The following is a 22,691-nucleotide window of genomic DNA, read 5'->3' as shown; positions in this document are numbered from 1 at the left end:
ACGCACACACTGCCATACACAGAGACACACCACACACACATCCCCCCCCCACACACATGGGCACATACATGAACTCACTGACAAAACACACTCGTGAATACTCGCACGCCTGCAGGCCTCCCTCCGCACACACTCACCCAAGACCTCCCTGCTAGCCCAGACGGCTCCCTGTGCCCCCCGTGTGAATTCAGCCATGATTGGGGGGGAAGGGGGTACAGAACCTGGACTGGGACCTTGGGATGGGCTGGGGGGCTGGGGATAGGGGTCCTTGGGGAGGGGGATCAAGGCCCTATGGGCTGGGGGGCAGCTGGAGCTGTAGGGAAGGTGGCTACACTGGATCCCCCCCCCCTCCAGCTGGAGGGGGCGGGGGAGCTGATCCATCTCTCCAGCCCAGGAAGAGCCCATCGCCCAGCTCAACCAGCAGGGCCGGAAGCCGCCCCTCCGGACGGGGCGGGGTGCAGGTAGGGTGAGGTGGGGGCCACGCAGTCACGGGAGATCCGGCAGCAGCCCGTCTGTGCCGCATGCTGGGACTCCTCCTCCCGCACCGGGCCCCTGAGGACCGCAGGGGCCACTTACTCCATGGCTGGACCGTTGGCTGATTAAATGCTGCAGTGTCTGGTCAGTAGGTACCACGCTCACCTGCAGGTCGGGGGGCAGAACTCTGCAGTGTGCAGCCTCTCAGCAGTGTGCGCTGCAGTACCCTGCCAGCGACGCTCCAGCACCCAGCAGCACGCTAAGAACATACACAGGGCCTGATCCGTGCAGACGCTAGTACTCTGCAGCACGCTAAGAACATACCACAGGGCCTGATCCGTGCAGACGCTAGTACTCTGCAGCACGCTAAGAACATACCACAGGGCCTGATCCGTGCAGACGCTAGTACTCTGCAGCACGCTAAGAACATACCACAGGGCCTGATCCGTGCAGACGCTAGTACTCTGCAGCACGCTAAGAACATACCACAGGGCCTGATCCGTGCAGACGCTAGTACTCTGCAGCACGCTAAGAACATACCACAGGGCCTGATCCGTGCAGACGCTAGTACTCTGCAGCACGCTAAGAACATACCACAGGGCCTGATCCGTGCATACTCTAGTACTTTGCCGCATGCTAAGAACATGCTACAGGGACCGATCCGTGCATACTCTAGTACTCTGCAGCATGCTAAGAACATACTACAGGGACCGATCTGTGCATACTCTAGTACTCTGCAGCATGCTAAGAACATACTACAGGGACCGATCTGTGCATACTCTAGTACTCTGCAGCATGCTGAGAACATACTACAGGACCCAATCCATGCATACTCTAGTACTTTGCCGCATGCTAAGAACATACTACAGTACCTGATACTTTCATGTGCACCAATATTCTTCAGTATATACTACAGTACTGCAGAATGATCTAATCAAGCCCTCTGCAGTTGATTACTCTCCTCTATGCTATACACTGGAGTACTCTGGGGGGCTTTACCTACATGCTGGGGTATTGTTGATAATATACACTCCTGTCTGGTTACACAATACTACAGGATTTGAGTGTGTAAGTGCAGCATTCTAATAAAGTACTATACTGTTGTATTCGATAGCTCAAACACTACTGCAGGACCTGACAGGATGTAATGCTGTGGGGGCAGGATCCTGGCTTCTCATCCCAGTTTTGGGAAGAGAGTGGGGTCTAGGGGTTAGAGCATGGGAGCCAGGACTCCTGGGTTCTATCCCTGTCTCTGAGGGGGGATGGGGTCTAGTGGGTTAGAGCAGGGGGGGCTGGGAGCCAGGACTCCTGGGTTCTATCCCCAGCTCTGGGAGGCGGGTGGTGGGGTCTAGGGGATTAGAGCACGGAGGTGGGGCCGGGAGCCAGGATTCCTGGGTTCTATTCCTGGCTCTGCCACTGACTCACGGTGTGAAGTGCGGTGAGTCACTTCCCCACTCTGGGCCTCAGCTTCCCCATGTGGGAAAGGGCCTTTGCTGCCTTCGTTTGGGAAGTGCTCTGGGCTCGTGGGGGACGGAAACAGCCCTGACACTGCCGGGTCCCCCAGGGGCTGGTAAACCTTCTCCTTAAAACCTGCTCACTCCCACGCTCCTCTCTGCTGCAAGCGGTGTACCGTCTGTATCACAGCCACTGCAATGCAGCCACCTCTGGGGTGGAGCGCGGGGGCTGTTTATACAGGAATCCCTCCTCTGGAGCTGGGATGCAGCCACCTCTGGGGTGGGGCTTGTGTAGGTTTAAGGCTAGTAGGGAAATCTGCTCTGCAGGAGCTCCACACAGTATTATGATCCTCTCTGGCCCAGCTCTGCCAGGGGATCTACTCTGGCTTCTCCCACGAGGCTCATGTTACCGAGGATCCACTTTGGTGCTCTTCATGCAGGGGATCCACTCGCCTGGGCTGTGCCCTCTCAGGACGGGACGGCCCAGAGGAGGCCTCGCTGCTGGGATTGTTTGGCCAGGAAGTAACCAGCCCGGGCGGGTTTGGTTTGCAGCCAGCCCCGAGTGGCAGGCCAGGCTGGGCCGTTATCAGGGAGTGGCGATAGCAGAGCCAGGCACGGAGCAGGGAGCAGAGTCTGACAGACACACACACGCCCGCGCCCAGCTGGGAGCTCTGCCAGGACAAGGCCCCAACCCAGCGCAGGGGCGGGCCGGAGCCGGGGCGAAGGAACAGGTGACACAGCCGGGGGCTCCGGTCCAAGTCTCAGGCCGGTTCCCCCCACCAGGCTGCATGTTTTATTATCCCCATGTTACAGAGGGGAAACTGAGGCAGGAGAGGCCGAGCTGGGGATAGAACCCAGGAGTCCTGACTCCCGCCCAGCCTCCCAGAGCCAGGGACAGAGCCCTGGGTTTATTTGCTGCTTCTGGTGTCAGACATGGCCTGATTTTTTTTCTCCCCGCCCTCCCCCAGTGCCTCAAATCCCCCCCCCCCCCGGACTCCCTCCTCTGGCCCTGTCGGGAGGGTCTGCGGAGAAGGGGCCAGGGCAGGTGGGTTCGGGGTCACAGGGCAGGAGTGATATTGAAGCCACAGGGAGGAGCTTTACGATCAAGATCAGACGCTTCCTGTCTCCACTTTTCCCCGGGCAAGGCGGGGCGGCCCCCTCCTGCCCCTGCCCGGGGTCCTGTACACCTCCGAAGGGAAAGGGGAGGGGCTGGGGCCCCCACCACAGCCACCCATATGGAAATGCACAGATACACGCGTGTGCCCGTGATCACCTTCACGTACGCACTTACACGCCCCGTGCACACGCATGTGCACACCAACACACACTCCCGTGTACATCCACACGCACCGGTGCATGCTTGGGGACACCCCCACGTGCACACGGAGCCGCTCCCGTGTGCTGTGCCCAGCCATCCACAGCGACACTTGTGTACTCACACACACACCCCTGCTTGCACAAGGCCACTCGCATGCACACGCTCGTCCCGGAGCTGCTCTGCGGGTAACTCAGGCCCATATAAGGCAGCGGAAGGAGCCGGTGTCCCCCCCCGCCCACACCTCCCCCGCACGCCCGGGCATGTCGCTACCTGCTGTGGGCAGGGCACCCAGCCCCGGCTCCCAGACACACCCCAGCTCACGGGGTCCCCGCGCCCCTCCCCCGCCCGCCAGGCCAGGGCACGTCCCAGCGCTGGGGCCGGATGGTGGGGGAGGGCAGGGGGCGTGAGGAACAGTGTGGGGGGGGGGGACTCGGGGGTCATGGCCCCACAGGCCCCCGACTGACCCCACATTGGAACCAAGCGCCAATGAGATTAATTCCCCCTCCCCCTACTGAGTCGCCTTCCCCCCACTCACCCATCTCTCAACGCCCCCCCACTCCTCCCCCTCCCCCCCATCAACCCTTCTCCCAAGCCCCCCAGAACACCATCCCCCCCTGAGCCCCTCCCCCCACCAACCCCCTTGCCCTCTACAGCCCCCCAGTACGTCCCTACTTCTGCCCCCCCTGCGCCCCCACTAATATTCCTTCCCCCCCCCATCAGGGCAGCAGCAGGGCCTGGCGTCTGGCGGGAGCTGGGCCCAGCGGCACTGTCTCCCCATGCTAATGAGGGGATGAGTCGGCACCTGGCCCAGGCCCTGGGGGGGTGGCGGGGGGGGGGGGGACTTTCCCAGCAGAGGAGCACCTGGGTGGGGAGGCCCAGACGTTCCAGCTCACTGGGCCAGGGACAGCCCTGTACAGCGGGGCTGGGATCGCGGGGGGCTGCGGGTCGGGAGTGAGGGGCACCGGCAGAGCTCGGGGGAGGGGAGCCCAGGCTGGGCTAGCAGGGGGCTGCGGGTCGGGAGTGAGGGGCACAGGGGCGCTGGCACGGCCCCGGGGCTGAGGGCTGTTGCTGGCTCAGCAGCGCCAGGTTTAACGCACTGACTTAGGCTCTTTCCCCTGCGTCCCGTGTGGCACCAGCCCGGTCAGTTTGGGGGCCCCCTGCCCGGTGTGGCAGGCGGCAGCGCCAGGCTGGCACCACGCTGGGCCCAGCCCGGCCAAGCAGCGTCCCGGCCTGGGCCCTCTGCATGGGCAGGTTCTCGCCAGGGCTTGGCCTGGCACCCAGCGGGGAAGATCTCATGGCCTGGTGCCAGTGGGAAACCACACGGCTGTCTGCAGCCCCCTCCCTGTCCCCCCGGCTCCGCCGACGCCCCTCACTCCCGACCCGCAGCCCCCTCCCTGCCCCCCCGGCTCTGCCGGTGCCCCTCACTCCCGACCCGCAGCCCCCTCCCTGCCCCCCCGGCTCTGCCATTGCCCCTCACTCCCGACCCGCAGCCCCCTCCCTGCCCCCCTGGCTCTGCCGGTGCACCTCACTCCCGACCCGCAGCCCCCTCCCTGCCCCCCCGACTCTGCCGGTGCCCCTCACTCCCGACCCGCAGCCCCCTCCCTGCCCCCACGGCTCTGCCGGTGCCCCTCACTCCCGACCCGCAGCCCCCTCCCTGCCCCCACGGCTCTGCCGGTGCCCCTCACTCCCGACCCGCAGCCCCCTCCCTGCCCCCCTGGCTCTGCCGGTGCCCCTCACTCCCGACCCGCAGCCCCCTCCCTGCCCCCACGGCTCTGCCGGTGCCCCTCACTCCCGACCCGCAGCCCCCTCCCTCCTCCCACGGCTCTGCCGGTGCCCCTCACTCCCGACCCGCAGCCCCTTGCCAGCCCAGCCCTGGGCTCCCTCCCCCCAAGCTGTAGGGTGACCAGACAGCAAGTGTGAACAATCGGGACGGGGGTGGGGGGTAATAGGAGCCTATATAAGAAAAAGACTCAAAAATCGGGACTGTCCCTATAAAATCAGGACATCTGGTCACTCTACCAAGCTTGTGCTGATGGGATCTCACAGCTATCCAGGCGTCTCCTCCCCCAGCAGGCATAGGACATGGGGGGAGGGGGAATGTGGCACCCACCCTGCTCCAACTGGGGGTCCCTGCAGCCGGCCCTGGGCTAGGATGGGGGGGGTCACAGCTGCCCATGGCCGTGGAGTTTCAGCCCCCCCCCCGATCACACTCCCTGCCCCTCCCCCCACCCTGGATTCTAGGGGCTTTTGGGCCCTGTGTTTTTCCCTCCCGCCCGACTTCTCCTTCCCTATAAATATCCCGTGACTCAGCGCCGGGAGCCAGGATCTCAGCCTTGTGGGGGTGGGGTGGGGCAGGGAGGGGCTCCGGGCTCGTAGCGACCCTGGGGGGCCCAGGGACAGGGCTTTGCTTTGGGCTAACGTCATTTCAAGGAGGGGAGTTGGGTTTGTTATAACTGGGGGAAACTGAGGCAGGGAGCTGGGACAAGACAACACAGTGAGTCGGGGCGGGGCTGGGGAGAGAACCCAGGAGTCCTGGCTCCCCCCCCCCCCCCAGGCTGTAACCACTAGACACCACTCCCCTCCCAGAGCTGGGGATAGAACCCAGGCGTCCTGGGACACCATAACTGATAGCAAGGGGGCTGGCTGGGGAGCCCTGTTGGATTTGACCCAGCGCCGCTCCCATCTGGCCAAAGCCCCAATGCCCCTGGGGGGGCCCTGGCCAGGGGAAGCCTGCAGTCAGAGCCCCTCCCCCATGGGGTTCATGATCACTCCCCTGTCTGTGCTGGGCCGATGGGCTGGGGAGTCCGGGCGAGGGGCCTTCGAGGCATCAGGGTTCATGGGGTGTCTCCCCCCACCATGAGGCGCAGGGGTCAAAGCCTGGGTGGCCGGGCAGGACGTGCTCCTGGATTTGGGGGGGAGGACCTGGGAATTGGGGGACCCATCCCGTGTGCCTCCCTGTGGGGCTGGGTCCACCTGCTGCTTTGCCATGGGGTGCCCAGGGTCCCCCCCACCCCACCCCAGAGCTGGCCAGAAGCGCCTCTGCCTTCCTCCCTGAGGTATTTACTCCTCCCATCCCCACCCCCCTCAGCTCTGTCCCCTTTACACAGACATCACTACGTTCAATCGCCCAGCCAGGGGGCTGGTCCCTTCCGCCTCATCCTGGGGCTAGGGAAACTGAGGCACTGAGAGGGGGACGGACAGGAATGAAGTCACACAGGGAGTCAGAGTCAGAGCTGGGGATAGAACCCAGGAGTCCTGGCTCTTCCCCCCCCCCCACTTTAACCACTAGCCTGCACCCCCCCTCATATACGGCAGCCTGTGGGGTGGCCCCTGTGTGAAAGGAGTTACTGGGTCTCAGCCCAGCCCCTGGGGGGACCAGCCCATCAGACAGCCCCAGTGGAGGGGCCAGAGGCTGACTGGAGTGTGCTGTTGAGGGGGACAGAGACTCATTCGTCTCTGGCAAGGGAGTGGGGTCTATTGGTTAGAGTGGGAAGGGGGGCTGGGAGCCAGGACTCCCGGGTTCGCTCCCCAGCCCTGGGTGGGAAGTGGGGTCTAGTGGTAGGGGGGAGGGGCAGGGACCAGAGTCAGGACTCCTGGGTTCTCTCCCCAGCCCTGGGAGGGAGGTGGGGTCTTGTGGTTGGAGGTGGGAGGCGGGGCAGTGGGGTTTAGTGGTTAGAGCGGGGTGGGGGGGAGGGGGAAGCGTCAGGACTCCGGGGTTCTCTCCCTGACTCCGCAGGCTCACAGCCTGCCACGCTGCCCCCTGCTGTCGCCCCCACCTCCACCCCCGCCCTGCCAGCCCGTGCCCAGGAAGTGCCAGGGGTGGGTGACGGAGTCATTTCCCGGGAAGCGCCCGGGCTGGCGAGCAGGGGCAGAGGCAGCTGGTTCAGAGCCAATGGGCGGGGGAGGTGGTTGGTCTCCCTGGCTGCCCCGGCCCAGCTTCCGCCCCCCCCAGATGAGGAACGCCCCCCCCCCCCGCTTGCACCGGGGTCAAATAGTGACTGGAACCAAGAGGAAGTTGGGGGAGGGGGGGAGTCACCTCATGGCTCAAACTCAAGGTCAGGGCCCCTCACTCCCGACCCGCAGCCCCTGCTAGCCTAGCCCTGGGCTCCCCCCAACAGCCCTGCTGGTGCCCCTCACTCTCGACCCGCAGCCCCCTGCTAGCCCAGCCCTGGGGCCCCCACCTCACAGCCCTGCCGGTGCCCCTCACTCCCGACCCGCAGCCCCTGCTAGCCCAGGCCTGGACTCCTCTAAATCTGAACTGATTGACCCAATCACATCACTTCTCTTAACCCCTCCTGCTCCACCGGGTTTCCCCCTCCCCTGCACCCCGATCCCTGCCCCACCTGGAGCCCAGCTACTGAAACATGAGGCCGGGTTACTGTCCGGCCCCCTCCCCTCTCATGATGCCCCCGAGACATCCCTCCCGCACCCCCGGGGAGCCCCAGGAGGCTCCCAGAGCAGACCTGGATTCCCCCCCCCCCCCCCCCGATGCAGTGCTGGGGCCAGGCTGGTGAGGATGCCTGGATCCCACCCTGCCACTGCTCTGACCATTAGACCCCACTCCCCTCCCTGAGCCAGGATGGAACCCAGGAGTCCGAGCCCCCGAGAGTCTCAGCCCTGGTGTGGTGGGCTCAGTTCCCCTGGGGGTCTGAGATCGAAGGGCCTTGGCGGATCCCTGCTGGGGGGCTGTGCCCTCCCACTGACCCATACAGCCAGAGGCAGGGGTCCCCCCAAGGCCAGGACCCCACTCCAGGCTGGCTGCCCCCTGCCCCATCCCCCCATCCTCTGGGGATCCCCCACCCCAATGTCCCGGGCTCGGCCCCAGCCGGCTCAGAACCTGGGAATGAAGTTCCGGGGCCCGGAGGCAGGGACCGGCCCGACGGGTTCAGCCTCATTCCTGGGGTTCCACTCACATCCGCGGGGGGGGGGGAGCTGGGGGTGGAGCCCAGGACTCCCCATGCTGGGAGCCAGCCCAGGTGAACCCGCTGCCCTCGGCAGGGAAAGGAGTCACGGGGCGGGTCGCGGGGTGCGTGGCAGGGAGACTCGCTAAGGTGCTGAATCAGCAACGGGGAACTGCTGGGCGGGGGGGGGGCGCTCAGTGCAGTGACATTGGGGGCAGTGGGGGTGCTCAGTGCAGTGAGAAGGGGCAGTGGGGGTACTCAGTGCAGTGACATTGGTGGCAGTGGGGGGTGATCAGTGCAGTGAGATGGGGCAGTGGGAGGTGCTCAGTGCAGTGACATTGGTGGCAGTGCGGGTGTTCAGTGCAGTGAGAAGGGGCAGTGAGGGGTGCTCAGTGCAGTGAGAAGGGGCAGTGAGGGGTGCTCAGTGCAGTGGTATTGGGGGCAGTGGGGTGCTCAGTGCAGTGAGAAGGGGCAGTGGGGGTGCTCAGTGCAGTGATATTGGGGGCAGTGGGGGTGTTCAGTGCAGTGAGAAGGGGCAGTGGGGGGAGCTCAGTGCAGTGAGAAGGGGCAGTGAAGGGTGCTCAGTGCAGTGACATTGGGGGCAGTGAGGGGTGCTCAGTGCAGTGATATTGGGGGCAGTGGGGGTGCTCAGTGCAGTGAGAAGGGGCAGTGGGGGGTGCTCAGTGCAGTGATATTGGGGGCAATGGGGGTGCTCAGTGCAGTGAGAAGGGGCAGTGAGGGTGCTCAGTGCAGTGAGAAGGGGCAGTGGGGGGTGCTCAGTGCAGTGATATTGGGGGCAGTGGGGTGCTCAGTGTAGTGACATTGGGGGCCGACCTCCACTGCTCCTGTCCCACGCCCCCCTGGGTCCACCCGCCCAGTCACCCCAGAAGTGCTGGTGCCAGGGCTCTCTTTCTTTCACTCATCCGTCGCTTTTAGGGGTAACCCCCAGCCCCCCGCAGGAATCTTTTTCCTCCCAACCCTCCTCTCGCTCTTGACCTCAACTGAACCCCGAGCGGCCTTCGCTGGGGCCAGGCTGACTCATCCAGGGAACGGGGAGCAGGGCCCGGCAGCCGCAGCCCCCCCTGCGCCTCTCGCTTCGTGTCACCCGCGGCGGGCGAGAAAACGGATTTAACCGTTCGGGCGCCACCCGGGCTTTCGATGCACAAACTTCCGGCCCCTGGGGACATGTGGGGATGGAGGCTGGGGGGGATCCCCGAGACAGGGAGGAGAGTCAGACAGCCACGGCCCTTGGGGAGCATGGGGGATCCCTGCCAGAGAGGGGGAAGCTATAGGATTGGGTGTGCCTTGCACGTGTGCTGCTTGTATGTGCATTGCATGTCTTGCATGTCCGCTGTATATATGTGTGCTGCATGCATGTCCGTTGCATGCCCTGTGCGTGTTGCATGCATGTGCATTGCATGTTTTGCATGTATGGTATGTGCATGTCTGTTACATGCCCTGAATGTGGACTGCATACATGTGCATTGCATGTTGCAAAGGTCTGTACCAGAGGCTCTGTGCTTCTTGGCGTGGCTGAATTGTGAGCCAGGCACAGCGTGTGTGTTGCACTGCTTTCTACTTCTTTTCTTGCATGGCTATGCGTGTGTGTCAACATGATCTGCATTGCACGCATGTTGCATGAATCTTTGGCACGCCACCCACATGCATGCTACGTGCATGTTCATTGCATTACATGCCTGTAGCTGTGTATCATCACCGGCACTTTTCCCCGGGGCATGCTCTGCGTGTGCACTGCGTGTCACATGCGTGTGTACTGGCATCCCTGCACGTGGGTCCTACGGATGGGTACTGTGGGTGCAGAACTGCATCAGGATCACCTACGGGGGGTCTGCCTTTGCCCCCCACCCTCCCAGGAATTCAGGGCCTCCGGTGCCTCCCCGCCTCCCCGTACACCGGCCAGCCAGGCCTCTGCTCCATGTCCTGGCCTCACCCCTTACCCCACTGCTCCCGGCTGAGTCACGCACCCCGCCGGCTCCCAGGACAGGAGGTGGCCGACCTGGGGCGAACCTGGCTCTCCTGCCTGCCTGCCAGACAAGCCTCCTGGGATCCTGCAGCGGCGCCTCCTGATGGGCAGAGCTGGGAGCAGCCCAGGTTTCTGGAACAAGGCAGGGATGGGAGCTGGGGGTGGGAAAGTGCTTCAGAAGTGGTGCATTGTGGGAATATCTCACACCCCAAAAATACAGCTGCCTCCCCTGTGTTTGGGGGCATGGAGCACCCTGCAGCACACCACTCCACCAGCACTGGGCCTGAGCCCCCCCGCCGAGCCCCCCGCCCCACTCCTCGCATCTCAGCACCCCCTGCTGAGCCCCCACCTCCCTGCTTCCTGCAGCCCGGAACCCCCTGCCGAGCCCCCCACCTCCACAACCCGGCACCACCTGTCGAGCCCCCACCGCCCCGCTCCCCACAGCCCGGCGCCCCCTAGCGCTGGTGGGGGCGGCATGCGACACAAGGCCAGGTTGGGGGGAGGGCTGGGCCCCGTGGCGTCTCCTGGAAGCTGGGTCTTTCTCTGAATGCGGCTGAGGCTCGGGGCACAGGAAGGCAGCTATGAATGGCTGAGGTCAGGCTGCCTTTGCGGGTTTCGAGCCTTCGCTCAGATCCCAGGCTGTGTGCACCTCCCCCCGCCCCCCAGCTAGCTTCTCTCCCTCTCCCGCACAGGGTTTCACCCCACATTGGCCATCCCCCCCGCGCCCCAGCGGGCCAGCGTGACTGGGAAGGAGCAGACGCTGCTGAAAGGACAGGGCGTCCCCCCACCCCACCCTATGGGGCACTGATGGGGCCCAGGGCTGTGCCAGTGATTGAGCTGGGGAGAGAACCCAAGAGTCCTGACTCCCCCCGCCCCCACCGCTCTAACCACTAGCCTCGGGAATGTACGGGACAGGCTCCCCCGAACAGGCCCTGATGAAATCTCCCGCTGGGTAGAAAGAGGAACAGAAAGAGGCAGATGGGGACGGTTTGGAAGGCGGCGGGTGGGGGGAGGATCTGCGAGCGCGGAAGGAGGAAACTGAGGCACCGGGGTTGGTCCCTGGGATTGACGTCAGCATTGACAAGACTGGGCCTAACTCCAGCCCCTCCCGTCTCAAAGTTGGGTAACTAGAAAAGGCTCCCTCGCCCGGCCCTGGGGTCCAGCTGCTTCTGAGGTAGGGCAGGAGGGCTGATGATACCGGCCCCCGCCCCCAATGCAGGGCGATGCAGCCGCCTCTGGGGTGGGGCGTGGCCAGCTGTTTGCTAGTTGCCCAGCAACAAGACACAACAGTTTAGGACAGGAAGTGAAGCAGCCACCCGCGTCCAATTGAAACCACAGGAAGGATTTAGGAAGGGGTCTGGAATTTCCCAACCTGCCACTTGGCCGGGACACGGGGTCACACCCCAGCGCTTACGAAAACGAGTGTAACAGACACCGAGCTGGGCTGGAGCCGAGAGAACCCCCCGAGTGTGCAGTGGAGCATTGGGGTCAGCCCCACTGCGCAGGGCGGGTGCTCTCTGCTGAGCCCTCTACCCCACTCCCCTTCCCCTCTAGGGGGCGTCACCTCTGCTCCAGCCCCAGACCCTGAGGCCCGGGGCTGAAAGGGTCCCGGCCCTCCACAGGGTGTACATGTGGGGCAGGGGGAGGCCGGGCGCTGTGGGGCTGGCCCTGCCCAGCGGAGTGGGGCTCCAGGCCCAGAGACGCCCAGCTGCCCCCCAGCTGGGGTCCTCTGGGCAGCAGGCCCTGCCTAGGGTGTGGATCACAGAGGCCAGGCAGCATCTTGCCCAGGGAAGAGTTACGCGTGGGCCCAGGGCCAAGGCCAGCCTCTGGCAGCGTCAGCTCCGCTCCCTTTCCCAGCAGCAGTTGCCGAGCCCGGGAAGGGGGGGGGGGGGGCGAAAGCAGGGAGGGGGGCGCACAGGGTTCTCCGAGTTCAGCCCCCAGCGCTGGGAGCCGGCGCATCCTGTCGGCTGACCGCAGCAGGGAAGTGGATCCAGGCGGGGGTGGGGGGAACTGGGACGCTGGGCCAACTCCCTCCCCCCCCCAGCACATACACACGCTGCTCCCCCCACCCCAGACTTGTCCCCCAATCCTACAGCCCTGCAGGACTCCTGCCTGGAGCCAGGGTTACCAGGCTGAAGGGGGTAATCTGGGAGGGCAGAGGGGTACCAGGCTGGATGGGCACCTGGGTCTGATGGGGGGGGGTATACAGGGTTGGCTGGGGCCAATGGTCTGATGTGGGGGGGGGGGGATATGGGGCTGGATGGACCCATTGGACTTCTCTGTAGCTGCTGCTATGTTCTTAGGCTGGGGGGGGAGCTGACCCCAGTTTAGCAGTGGGGAAGGGTAGAGGGGGGTGTGGGGTGACCCCATCCCTCCCCCTGAGTCACCCCGACCTGGGGGAAGCTGAGAGTTATGGGTCACACGTGAAAGGGCTCTTCCCCCTTTGTCCCCCCCCCCACACACCGCCTGAGTCACGGGGGGGCGGGGGGCAGCAAGGGGCTCTCGGGACTTCCCCAGCCCTGGTGTCCGGCTTGGCCAGCAATGGGCCGGGGCTGAGTCAGCCCCCAAGGGGCTGGCCAGACAGACGGCAGGGGCCAGCCCAGGGACATGCAGCCCCAGAGGGGGTCCCCCCACATGGGGAGAAGGGAGGGGGGGTCGCTGGCCCCTCCAACCCCTGACCTGGGCTGAGTCCTGGCAAACTCGGGTCACACACTGGGGGGGGCACTGAATGGGAGTGAAAGCCAGGGGACCCCCCCCCAAGCCCTGGGGCTGGAGGGGTCCCGCCACCCCCCTTGCAGGGAACGGGAAGTGTCTTTGTTCCATGTGGGCGGAAGCTCTTGGGAGCTGCCAGACAAAGCAGGAAGCAGCTGCTGCCATGGTGACGGCGCGTGACACCCCTTGCGCCATCACGGGGTGGGGTCTCCCCGCCCCGGACGCCTGGGTTCCCAAGTCGCCGTGGCAGCCCTGGGGCTGGCGGGGGGGTGATAAATGCATGGATGTGGGGGGCAGGGGTGCTGGGGGGAGCCCTAGGGGGACCCCCCCCTGGGAGGCGCGTCAGCCCGGGATTGCGCAGCCCCCGCGGGGGAGGCGCCCCGGCCCCGGGCAGCGAAGGGTTAAGCAACAGGAGTCACTGGGGTTGTTGCCTACGTCACTGCAGGTTCGTGCACCAATCCCAGCCCCGAGGGGGGAGACCCCCCCCCCCGCTGACACGCACGCACGGAGCCACACGCGCACACGCGGGCACGCGCAGAGCCACAGGCACACACGGGGCCGCGCACGGACACGGACCCACACACCGACACACACACTAACACAGACCCACACACCGACACATACAGTGACACACACATTGACACCGACACACACATTGACACAGACCCTGACACACACACCGACACGGACCCACACACCGACACACAGACCCACATGCTGCCGACACGGATCCACACCTGACACACACACACACAGAGCCACATGCACTCACAGACATGGATCCTCACGCAGACACACACACCGACACACACGCTGACACAGACCCACACGCTGACACGCAGACACACACGCCGCCGACACAGACCACACCCGACACACACGCAGACCCACATGCACACACGGATCCACACACAGATATGGATGCTCTGGCACTCACAGATCCAGACATAGACACAGACGCATGTGCAGACCCATACGCTGACACACACGCTGACACGCAGACCCACACGCCGCTGACACAGACCACACCCTTCACACCCGACACACACATGCAGAGCCACATGCACACATAGATCAACACACAGACACGGACACTGCACGTGCAGACCCACACGCCAACACACACACCTACTGTAACACAGTACACACTAGCAACACATATACAGGCAGTGCACACACACTGCCACCCGTGTGTGTAATGCAAAGCACACAGGCAACACACACGCACCAGCAACCTGGCCTGACAACAGACGCACACGTATGCATGGGGCACAACATACACACTCACACACACCGGCCCTGCAGACCCGCATAACACATGCATGCATGCCACCCACCCCCCACCATGCACACACAATGGCAGTGCACACACTGACAACACATCAGCAACACCCCTCCCCATGCCAGCAGCACATGTTCCCCCATCCCTCACCATGAGCACAACCCCCCACCCCCAGCCTGCCCTGGCTCCCACCCACCCCCCTCCAGCCACAGCCCCCCTTGGACACGTGCCCCCCCCCCCCCGGGCCAGGGAACCAACTGGGTAGGACGGGGCGTCCAGCTGGGGCTTACCCAGGGGTGGGGCTGGGATTGGAAGTGGGTCCTTCCGGGTCCACTCTGGAGAGCCGGGGCTGAGTCCAGCTGGCCCCATAACCCCCCCACTGGTGCTGCTCCCCCCCAGCCCCCCAACAGGTCCCGCTGCCCCCACACCCTTAACTCCCCCACTGGTTTAACCTCCAGCCCCATACCCCCCCATCCTGCTTATCTCCAGCCCCCCTACAAGTCCTGCTCCCCATCATCCCCATAACCCCCCCCCATTGGTCCCCCCGCATCTGGCCTCCTGGCCTCCTGCCCAGATGATGTAAACACACACACACGCACACACGCACACGCTAACCAGCTCCCATTGCCACCACTTCAAAGGCAGCCCGGGCCTGGGCAGCTGCCCGGCTGCGGCTGGGTCTGGGGGGAAGCAGCTTTGAACCCCCTCCCCCCAGTCTCTGGGGGACGGAACAAGGCTGGGGGGGGCAGCGTGTGAGTCACGGCTCCCAGACTTCCCAGCAGCCGGGGCGGGAGGCCCAGCTGCCTTCCTGGAATCCGCCGGCTGGGACGGGGCAGCACCGGGTCGCTGCGGCTTCTCCAGTGGCCTCGGCCTGCTGGGGAGGCATTATCCCAGGGTGGGAATTTCCAGGAGAAACAGCTGTGAGTCTGGGGGGAGGAGGGAGAAACACCCCCCACTCCCTGACAGGGGGCTTTAACCCCTGGGCCTGGATCCCCAAAACATCCCCCCCACCCCCGCAGCCAGACACGGGGAAGGGCCTTGGGCTCCAGTCAGCTAGCCCCCTCTGCTGCAGACATGACCATCTAGCCAGACAGGCCAGGCACCCCTCTGTCTGTCCGTCCATCCCCATACAAACCCCATGTCTGTCCGTCCATCCCCATACAAACCCCTCTGTCTGTCTGTCCCTCCCCACACAAACCCCTCTGTCTGTCTGTCCGTCCCCACACAAACCCCTCTGTCTGTCTGTCCGTCCCCATACAAACCCCTCTGTCTGTCTGTCTGTCCATCCCCACACAAACCCTTCTGTCTGTCCATCCCCATACAAACCCCTCTGTCTGTCTGTCTGTCCATCCCCAAACAAACCCCGTGTCTGTCTGTCCATCCCCATACAAACCCCTCTGTCTGTCCGTCCATCCCCACACAAACCCCATGTCTGTCTGTCCATCCCCATACAAACCCTCTGTCTGTCTGTCTGTCCATCCAACTTACAAACCCCTCTGTCTGTCTGACTATCCCCATACAAACCCTTCTGTCTGTCCGTCCATCCCCATACAAACCCCTCTGTCTGTCTGTCTGTCCATCCCCACACAAACCCCGTGTCTGTCTGTCCATCCCCACACAAACCCTTCTGTCTGTCTGTCCATCCCCACACAAACCCCTCTGTCTGTCTGTCCGTCCATCCCCACACAAACCCCGTGTCTGTCTGTCCATCCCCACACAAACCCTTCTGTCTGTCTGTCCATCCCCATACAAACCCCTCTGTCTGTCCGTCCATCCCCACACAAACCCCGTGTCTGTCTGTCTGTCCATCCCCATACAAACCCCCCTGTCTGTCTGTCCATCCCCACACAAACCCCTCTGTCTGTCCATCCATCCCCATACAAACCCCTCTTTCTGTCCATCCATCCCCACATAAACCCCGTGTCTGTCTGTCTGTCCATCCCCACACAAACCCCGTGTCTGTCTGTCCATCCCCATGCACAGCCCTCTGACTGTCAGTCCGCAGACACATCTATCTATCTATCTATCTATCTATCTATCTATCTATCTATCTATCTATCTATCCCAGACACCCACTCTATCTCCCCAGTCCCCCCCATTCCTGGCCCTCTCCCAAGGCCCGTGGGGTGTGAGGCCTGCGGAGTTCAGGGAGGCTGATGGGCCCACGAGCCCAGAGGATCTGCCCGCGCCGGCAGCTCGCCCAGAGGTTGGTCCCGACACATGGGGCAAAGTGCAGCCACTTCCCCAGCCGGGCGTCTCCGCAGCCACCCCCACCCTGCTCCCTGCCGCTCAGGAGAGAGGATGCTGGGATACCTGGCTGTGGTCCTGCAGCCCCACCCCTGGGCAAGGGGCAAGGCCAACGGGTCTCCCCACCCCTGGTGTGGTTGTCAGCGTCCCCCTGGGTATCCTGCTGGCCGCTGGGCTGAGGCCCAGCAAACTCATTCCACATGCAGGCACTCGGGGGATGAAGAGGGAGCAGGGAGGGTGCAGGGGGATGGAGGGGGGGCTTATGGGGAGCAGGGGACTCATCCCAGAGCAGCAGCCGGGTACAGGGCCCAATCCCCCCAGCCCTCCAGGGCATAAGCAGCTCCCCCTGACTTGGGGGGGGGGGATCACCCCCGCCCCCTGGGTCTGGGAGTTGGTGCTGGGGTCTCAGGCCAGCTGGGCCCTGCTGGGAGGGTGGCTGGCTGCCAGCTGGGCTGGAAATGCCCAGGTGGGGGCAGGGGAGGTGTATGAGTCTCTGTGGGTGCATGCGCCCGCGGGCAGCTACATCCCCCGAGTCTGGCCCTGCCCTAGGCTGGTCGCCCCCCCCCCCCCCCCCCAGTCTCTGAGTCCCCCCCCAGATTCCCCCCCGGCCCCACCAGATTTCCCATGTGGGGATCATGTGAACTGCTGGATCCCTGCCTGGTTCTCGCCCCAGCCTGGGCTGTAATTAGAGGCAATTCAAGGTCATTATGGAGCCAGAGCTAATGAGCAGGTAGGAGCCCAGCCGCCCCGACAGCCCCGTCCGGCTCCCTGGCGGCATCACCCGGGCGTTGGCCGCCTGGGGCTCCCGTGACTGCAGCACCCGCTGCCCCAACGCCTGCCAACCTGGCCTCCGCCCCTCAGCACAGACTGGCTGGGCCGGCCCAAGGGAGACCTGCTACACGGAGCGGGGCAGGGGCTCATCAGGGGGCACGCTCCCCTTGCAGTCAGTGCATACCCCTCTGCGGCACTAGGGGGCGCTGTGCAGCAGGGGGTGCTCTCCCCTTGCATACCCGCCACTCGGGCACTAGGGGTTCCTCTCCCCTAGCCGTCAATGCTAACCGCCAATGCCCCAGCATGGCACCAGGCGGCGCTGTGGAGGTGAACCTGAGGGCCTGACGCTGCAGGTCTTTGAAGCCCATTTTGTAAGTACTGGGGTGTGAACCCCGCTGTCCTGGCCGCACGCCAACTGGGCTAATTCCATTCTTCCTGTTCCCTGAAATTCCTGCCTGGGCTTCGAACTGGACCCAGGGTTATTCACTTCCTGTCCTCAACTGTCGCGTGTGGTTGCCACGCTTCTGTCAACAGTTGCTGTGCCCCGCCCCAGAGGTGGCTGCCTCTCAGTGCTGGGTGATAGGGCCCTGTAGGATGTGAGGTGGCCTCAGCCTAGGGCAGGGGTCGGCAACCTTTCAGAAGTGCTGTGCCGAGTCTTCATTTATTCACTCTAATTTAAGGTTTCGCGTGCCAGTAATACATTTTAACATTTTTAGAAGATCTCTTTCTATAAGTCTATAATATATTTCTAAACTATTGTTGTATGTAAAGTAAATAAGGTTTTTAAAATGTTTAAGAAGCTTCATTTAAAATTAAATTAAAATGCAGAGCCCCCCCGGACCGGTGGCCAGGACCTGGGCAGTGTGAGGGCCACTGAAAATCAGCTTGCGTGCCGCCTTCGGCACGCGTGCCAGGTTGCCTACCCCTGGCCTAGAGTGACCAGACAGCAAGTGTAAAAAATCGGGACGGGGGTGGGAGGGTAATAGGAGCCTATATAAGAAAAAGCCCCCAAAATCGGGACTGTCCCTATAAAATCGGGACATCTGGTCACCCTATCTCAGCCCTACAGGGATCTGCTCCAGGGCTGAGAGGGGGCCAGTCGCATAGGGCTGCTGATTTATCCCTTACCAGGCCCGGTCCATAGCCCACCCTTACAGCCCACCCTGTGCTGAGCCCCACTGCGGTGGGGGGGGGGACGACGGACGCAGCCTGGAATGGCTAACGCTGCATTGCCTGAGCAGGGAAGGGGAAGCTGGAAGCAGACGGTCGCTGAGTCGCCCGTGAGTCACGGCACCCGATAACATGTTCCGCCCTGGGAACCAACGCTCCCCCATGGAGTTTGTTTTCCATCCTGAGAACTGGGGCAGGGGCGTATCTAATGTTCCCATTTGGGGGGCTGGAGGTTAGGCCTGAGGGGCTTTGGCAGAGCTGGGAGGAGAGGGCTGCGGGTCGGGAGTGAGGGGCACCGGCAGAGCTGGGGTGCAGGGAAGCCCGGGGGTGGGGTAGCAGGACGGGGTGGGGTCTGACACGGTTTCTGCCTCAGCCAGGCTTTATTTGAATCTGTCCAGAGCCAAAGGGAACCAGCCCAGCCAGGATGGGCCACCTCTCCCTTCCACCTACGCCCCGGCCTGGCGAGCACAGAATCAGGTGGGGGGTGTCAAGGAACGGGACATGGGGCCTTTCCCCTCTAGGGGGCACCGGCTCCAAACCGGCACCAGGTCAGTGGGTCTCAGCTCGGTCCCCTGTGGGACAGAGGCCCCTATGTCACTAAAAATCCCCCAGGCCCAGGTCCATGCAGACCACAGGCACCAAGGCCCCACTTCACCCCAGCTCTGCAGAGCTCCCCCCCCATGCAGGCAGGCGAAGCTGGAGTCCCCTGTACCCCAGGGTGGGGATCCTAATACAGAGACAATCCCCCCCCCCCCCCCCATTCCTGCAAGTGGAGAGGGATGTTACAGGGAAACTCCCAGCACTGGGATCTTGGCTGGTGTTAGCCAGGGCACTGCTGCGGGGAAGCTCCCAGCAATGGGATCTGGGCTGGTGTTAGCCAGGGCACTGCGGTGGGGAAGCTCACAGCACTGGGATTGGGCTGGTATTAGCCAGGGCACTGCTGCGGGGAAGCTCACAGCACTGGGATCTCAGTTGGTGTTAACCAGGGCACTGCTGCAGGGAAGCTCACAGCCCTGGGATCTCGGTTGGTGTTAGCCAGGGCACTGCTGTGGGGAAGCTCACAGCACCGGGATTGGGCTGGTATTAGCCAGGGCACTGCTGTGGGGAAGCTCACAGCACCGGGATTGGGCTGGTATTAGCCAGGGCACTGCTGTGGGGAAGCTCACAGCCCTGGAATCTCGGTTGGTGTTAGCTAGGGCACTGCTGTGTGGAAGCTCACAGCGCCGGGGAGGGGAGGGCAGGGCTGTAACGGAGAATTGTCTCTACCAGCCGCGGTGGCCCACCCTGGTGTGTGAAGGGTTAACGGGGTCCTAACCCGCAGTGACGCGATCTCCCGTGCTGTGCTGCCCTCTGGCGGCCAGTGCGCAGCACTGCCCGTCTCTGCGCGGAGCCTTGGGCTGCCCAACAGCGCCCCCTGCAGGGCGCCAAGGCTGCGCACCGGCCTCCGTGGGGCCGCAGCCGCCCCCGGCCGCGTTGCGGGGGAAGTGAAGGGGGCGGGGGGTTATAGGGACCCCTGAATGCCCAGGATAAAGGGGGGGGGGGTGTCTCTCTATCCAGTTGTGAACTTCCCCGCAGCAGTGCCCTGGCTAACACCAGTCCAGATCCCATTGCTGTGAGCTTCCCCGCAGCAGTGCCTTGGCTAACACCACCTGCTTTTCCCATCTGTCAGTCCCAGCACACAGAATATTTGTAGCCGCCGCACCCCGCTCCCTGCCGCTCTGTCCTTCGCAAACACCCCTGGCACTGGAGAACAGAACACACCCCAGCCCCCACTGGGCAGCTGGACGAGGCTGCGAAGGGCCCGTCCCAATCTGGTTCTGATTCATCTGCGGGGGAACTCCTGCAGTTCAACTTCCCCAAAGCAGCTCCCTGGGGGAAGCCCCCCAACCTGGACCCACCCCTCCAGCTATGCAAATCAGAGGAGGCTGGGGAGTCCCAGGGCTGCCACTTCCCCAAAACCATCAGCCTCTCCTGGGAATCCTCCCCCCAACGACCCCCCTGCTCTAGGCAAGCGTCGCTTGCCCCATCCTGACCCCATGTACTCCCCCCACTTGGTCTCAGCAGACTGTTCGGACCCACTGCTGTGGCTGCAGGCAACGGGGCCTTTGCTCTGTGGCTGGGGCAGCGAGTGCCAGAGCAATGCACCCACCTCTGGGGTGATGCACAGTTGGGAAAATGGCCTAGGAGTGGGAGCAGTGAGGTAATGGGGCAGTGCAGTGGGGCTGTGGGGTGCGATGGGGCAATGGGGGGTGCAGTGGGGTGCAATGGGGGGATACCCCTCTGGGAGGAGCTCCCTCAGCCGTGTCCCTCTCCCCTCACCCCCCCCCCCCCCCATGGCTGATGGCAGGGCGCTGCCATGGGGCGAACAGTGCAGCAGAACCACGGCTTCCCCCACCCCACCCCACCCCCCTCGGAAACTTGGCTAGTTCTGCTGGCACCAAAGGGGGGCAGGAAGGGGATGGGTGCTGGGGGCCTCCAGAGAAGCGCCCCCCCCCCCCCCCCGTTGTATCACTCTATTCTCCCCACAGCACCAGCCTCTTTTTGGCCTCCACATTCCTGCCCTCTGCTGTCTGGGGCAGTTTTTAAGGCACCTGGCGCCCCCTGGTGCTGCAATGGGCCCACAGCCCCCTGCACCAACAGGCTGTGAAGTGTCCACCCCCTTCCGTCCCCCAGCCCCGTGCTTGGGCTGCAAACTCCACAAGGCACCATGAGACCCTTGGGGGTTTGTCTACACCTCACACTAAACCCGGGCTCTGACTCAGGTTCTGTCCACACACAAGTCAGCCCACGAGGAGTCATCGAGCGCTCGGACCCTGGTCCTAGGACCCTGCTGGGGGAGTGTGTGTCTCAGAGCAAGCCCTGTTGTTACGCAGTGTGGATGCAGGTCGAGCCGCAGACCCGAGCCAGGCTGCGGAGCGCAGTGCGAACGTGTCAGTGTGACTGTGAGACCCAGGGCCAGCAATTGGAAACCCAGGTTTACAATGCGGTGTGGACGCACCCTTAGGGGCTGGGTGTGTCAGTGGGGGGTATTGTCCGGGGGGGGGGGGGGGGGGGGGACGACAACAACAACCCAAATGCTGCCTCTAACGCTCATTGCTGGGTATGAGAGTCTTTGGATTCTGAAAAGGTGGGATAGATAGATAGATAGATAGATAGATAGATAGATAGATAGATAGATAGATAGATAGATGGGGTGAATGGGGATAGATAGATAGATAGATAGATAGATAGATAGATAGATAGATAGATAGATAGATGGGGTGTACGGGGATAGATAGATAGATAGATAGATAGATAGATAGATAGATAGATAGATAGATGGGGTGAATGGGGATAGATAGATAGATAGATAGATAGATAGATAGATAGATAGATAGATAGATAGCTGGGGTGTATGGGGATAGATAGATAGATAGATAGATAGATAGATAGATAGATAGATAGATAGATAGATGGGGTGAATGGGGATAGATAGATAGATAGATAGATAGATAGATAGATAGATAGATAGATAGATAGATGGGGTGAATGGGGATAGATAGATAGATAGATAGATAGATAGATAGATAGATAGATAGATAGATAGATAGATGATGTGTGTAGGGCTCCATGTCTAGTTGGCAGCCGGTTTCAAGTGAAGTGCCCCAAGGGTCAGTCCTGGGGCCGGTTTTGTCCAATATCTTCATTAATGATCTGGAGGATGGCATGGACTGCACCCTCAGCAAGTCTGCCGATGACACTAAACTGGGAGGAGTGGTAGATACGCTGGAGGGTAGGGATAGGATACAGGGGGAACTAGAAATTAGAGGATTGGGCCAAAAGAAATCTGATGTGGTTCAACAAGGACAAGTGCAGAGTCCTGCACTTAGGACGGAAGATCCCAGGCACTGCTACAGACTAGGGACCGAGTGGCTAGGCAGCAGTTCTGCAGAAAAGTACCAAGGGGTTACAGTGGACGAGAAGCTGGATATGAATCAGGAGTGTCATTTCGTTGCCAAGAAGGCTAACAGCATTTTTGCTGTATTAGTAGGAGCATTGCCAGCAGATCGAGGGACATGATCATTCCCCTCTATTTGGCATTGGTGAGGCCACACTAACCTAATTGCCTTCTATGAGGAGATAACTGGGTCTGTGGATGAGGGGAAAGCAGTGGATGTGTTATTCCTTGACTTTAGCAAAGCTTTTGATACGGTCTCCCACAGTATTCTTGCCAGCAAGTTAAAGAAGTATGGGCTGGATGCAGGACCGGCTCCAGGGTTTTTGCCGCCCCAAGCGGCGGGGGGGGGGAAAAAAAGCCGCGATCGCGATCGGTGGCACTCCAGCGGCAGCTCCACCGCGCCGCTTTCTTCTTTGGTGGGAATTCGGCGGCAGGTGCTTC

Source organism: Emys orbicularis, chromosome 19 (assembly GCF_028017835.1).
Source record: "Emys orbicularis isolate rEmyOrb1 chromosome 19, rEmyOrb1.hap1, whole genome shotgun sequence".
NCBI classification, from domain to species: Eukaryota; Metazoa; Chordata; order Testudines; family Emydidae; genus Emys; species Emys orbicularis.
The sequence above is the reverse complement of the archived record's forward strand: the minus strand, read 5'-3'. Positions refer to the sequence as shown.